This window comes from Sarcophilus harrisii, chromosome 4, assembly GCF_902635505.1.
Source record: "Sarcophilus harrisii chromosome 4, mSarHar1.11, whole genome shotgun sequence".
Classification (NCBI taxonomy): domain Eukaryota; kingdom Metazoa; phylum Chordata; class Mammalia; order Dasyuromorphia; family Dasyuridae; genus Sarcophilus; species Sarcophilus harrisii.
The window spans coordinates 149,510,728-149,514,965 of NC_045429.1; positions in this window are offsets into that span (position 1 = coordinate 149,510,728).

Genomic DNA, 4,238 nt, shown 5'->3' on the forward strand with positions numbered 1-4,238 from the left:
TGGAGTCTTTTCCAAGTGAAATAGTTTTATTTCATTCAAAAAATCATTATGGGCGCAGTTCAGTGGATCGAGCACCAGGTCCTGAAGTCAGGCAAATTTGAACCTGAGTTCAAATTTGACCTCAGATACTTAACATTTTCCAGCTGTGTGTACCTAGGCAAATCACTTAACCCCAATTGCCTCAGCAAAAATAAATAAATAAATAAATCATGGCATGGACTCAAAGCCTTTCACCATTTTGGTTTCTCTTTTTAATAGATAGGTAATAAGCATTTATTAAGTACTTATTAGATGTTAAGTACTTTGGTAAGTGCTAGAAATAGAAATACAAGCAAAAAGAGTGGACCACACTTTGATAACCACTGGGCTAGTTAGTTCATCCTGTGACCTATGACTAATGAACAATATTTCTTCATAACTCATTTTGGGGGGAAAAAGAATCTTTTTTTTTGGCTACAAATGGTCATTTTCCATATGCCAAGAAGACATTACACCATTATATACTGGAAAGTTTACACAAACTTGAAATAAGAAGATCTGGGTTTGGATCTCCAGCTCTCCCATTTCTTGGTCTTGTGATCATGTCCCAAATAACACTTTTAACCTTTCCAAATTTCAGTTTCTTATTCTGTTGAACAAGGATATAATACTTAACACTGCATATTTCCCATGACTGTTGTGAGGCTCAAATGAGATATAATTCATGAGTCTAAAGTGCTTTGTAATCATCAAGACTCATAAATTTCAGGTTATTGTTATCATTTCATGAATTCAGTTTTTTATATATGTATACACATAGCCTAGAATGCATTTGAAGAAAAATAATTTTTATTTCAGCAACTCTGTTACAAAGACCTAACGTAAGGTCTAGCATTCACCACTTTCATGTGATAATATCCTGTCTGCTGAGTCATTGGATAGACGCTCTGTGCCCTTTTTAATGACAATATAATTCAAAGTCTGTGCAAGACTCTATTCTCTGTTGACAATACCCATCAATCCTGCTGAAAAGTTCCATTTAGAGAGATCTGTGATGAATGTGGTGAGGAATATAAACCGTCATATGGAGTGGGTATCTTACTGAGAAGCCTAAATCAATGTACAATGGGAAAAGTTTCCTCTTCTAAACTAACTGTAACAAAGTCAGTTTTCTAGAAACAAACAAATCACAAGTCTAGGGCCAAGAGGTAGTTTACTCTCAAGATATACCCTGTTTCCCAGAGCTAATGCCCAGCAAGCAAGCTTGGAGTAACAACAATCCTTTGTGCTCAGTCACTGGAGGATCTTACCCTCTGCTCAAAATCACATAATTATTGTATTACTTTGACTAGTACCAGGTGGTCTTGGACAAGCATTGGACAAGCTCAGACACATTCTGGTCATGAAGCTGTGCTATGAATCGAATTTGTCTCACTGTTGCCTTTACCCCTCACTGTCAGGGCTGCAACTCACTGTGCAGCCCAAATCTTGGGAGAGATTTAAGCCTAATTAGTCTTCAATTTTGAGGACATCTTTCTATCCAATGTCATCTGTTGCCACATAGTAGGTACTTAATACATGCTACTGAATTAAATAAAATTGAACTGTGTCAAGAGATTTTTAAAATTATTTATTTTTTAAAATATATTGCTTTACAAATCATGTTGGGAGAGAAAAATCAGGGCTAAAGGGAAAATCTATGGGAGAAGGAAAAAAAAAAGAAAAGTGAACAAAGCATGTGTTGATTTACATTCAATTTCCATAGTTCTTTTTCTAGATGTATATGGCATTTTCTGTCCAAAGTCTATTTCTATTGGGATTGCTTTGGATCACTGAACCACTGAGAAAAACCAAGTCTTTCATAGTTGATCATTGCATATACTTGCTGTTATTGTGTACACTGTATTCCTGGTTCTGCTTATTTTGCTCATCATTTGTTTGTACAAATCTTTCCAGTCCTTTCTAAAAATAAGTTAATTCATCATTTTTTATAGAACAGTAATATTCCATTCATTACCTTCATATATCACAACTTGTTCAGCCATTGCCCAACTGATGGGCGTTTACTCATTTTCCAATTCTTTGATACCACAAAAAGAGCTTCTACAAACATTTTTGCACGTGTGGATCCCTTTCCCTCCTTTATGATTACCTTGGGATACAGACCCAGTAATGGCACTGCTGGGTCAAAGGGTATGCACAGTTTGATAGCCCTTTGGGCATAGTTCCAGATTGCTCTCCAGAATGATTGGATCATTTCACAATTCCACCAGCAATGCATTAGTGTCCCAATTTTCTCACATTCCCTCTAACATTTATCATTATCTTTTCCTGTCATCTTAGCCAATCTGAGAGGTGTGAGGTAGTACCATGAGTTGTTTTAATTTGCATTTCTCTAATCAATGGTGATTTAGAGCATTTTTTTCATATAACTATAGATGGCTTTAATTTTGTCATCTGAAAATTGTCTGTTCATATCCTTTGACCATTTATCAATTAGGGAATGACTTATAAATTTGACAATTCTTTATATATTTTATAAATGAGATTTATCAGAAATACTGATTGTAAAGATTTTTTCCATCTTTGTACTTCCCTTTTAATCTTGTTTCTGTTGGTTTTGTTTGTGCGAAATCTTTTTTTAAAATTTAATGTAATCAAAGTTGTCCATTTTGCCTTTCATAATATTCTCTTGTTCTTCTTTAGTCATAAATTCCTCCCTTCTCCAAAGATCTCATGGATAAATTATCTTTTGCTCTCCTAATTTGTTTGTGTTATCATTCTTTATACCCAAATCATGTACTAATTTTGACCTTTTTTTTGATATGGGGTATGAAATGTAGGTCTATGCCAAGTTTCTGACATATTATTTTCCAGTTTTCCCAGCAATTTTTATCAAATAGTGAATTCTTATTCCAGAAGCTGAAGCTTGGGGATTTATCAAATACTATATTACTGTAGGCCTTGATTATTGTGTTGTGTGTATCTAATTTATTCCACTGATCCACCATTCTATTTCTTAGCCAGTATCAAATGGTATTAATGACTGCTGCTTTATAATATAGTTTTACGTTTGGTACTGCTAAGTCACCATCCTTTGTAATTTTTGCATTGATTTCCTTGATGTTCTTGATCTTTTATTCTTTCCAGATGAATTTTGTTATTATTTTTTCTAGTTCTATAAAATAACTTTTTGGCAGTTTGATTGGTATGGCACTGAACAAGTAGACCAACTTAGACAAAATTGTCATTTTTATTATATTAGCTCAGCCTACCCATCAGCAATTGATGTTTTTCCAATTGTTTAGATCTGACTTTATTTGTGTGAGAAATATTTTATAATCGTGTTCATATAGTTCTTGAGTTTGTCTTGGCAGGTAGACCCCCAAATATTTTATTTTATCTACATTTTAAATGGAATGTCTCTATCTCTTGCTGATGGGCTTTGTCAGTAATATATAGAAACAATAACATTTGTGAGGAGTAGGCAAGAAAGTCAATGAAACATGAATGAAAGATTTAGTGTATGGCAATGAGTCTCTATGAAAGAAGAGTTCTTTGAGGAATATATAATCTCACTTCAGTTCAAAACAATGTTCCACAAGGAAGCAAAAACAAAACCCTCTAGCATTTAGGGGTGAAATAATTTAAAATCGATTATAGCAGTCCTAATGAAAAATGATAAGGGATCCAGTCTAGGTTGAATAGAGAAAAAGAGACAACCACTGTGAGATATATTGTGGAGACATGATTAATAAAATTTAGCAATTGGTTGGGGAAGAAGATTAAAGGAAAGGGAAATGTCAAGAATAACTCTAATAATGCACTGAAACTTGACTAATCCTATTTTTAAAAATGAGTTTCCATGGGGCAGTTTGGTGGCACAGTGGATAGAATACCAGCCCTGAAGTCAGGTGGACCTGAGTTCAAATCTGGTCTCAGACACTTAACACTTCCCAGCTGTGTGACCCTGGGCAAGTCACTTAACTTCAATTGCCTCAAGGAAAAAAAAAAAGAAATGAGTTTCCTTTGTCCATCAAGAATAAAGTGTGAGCCTTCTAGCTGGCCCTAAATAAATTGATCTTCATTTAGATTTAAATTTAATCACCAATCAGCACAATCAAATGAACAAATTGGAGCTTATTTGCAAACATTTGATAATTTGTGTCATTTGGAGAAGAGGTCAAGCCTTGGATATAGGACATTGGATCCTTCCCCCCAAAAAAGTGACAAAGTGATCAGAAATTAGATGGAACACA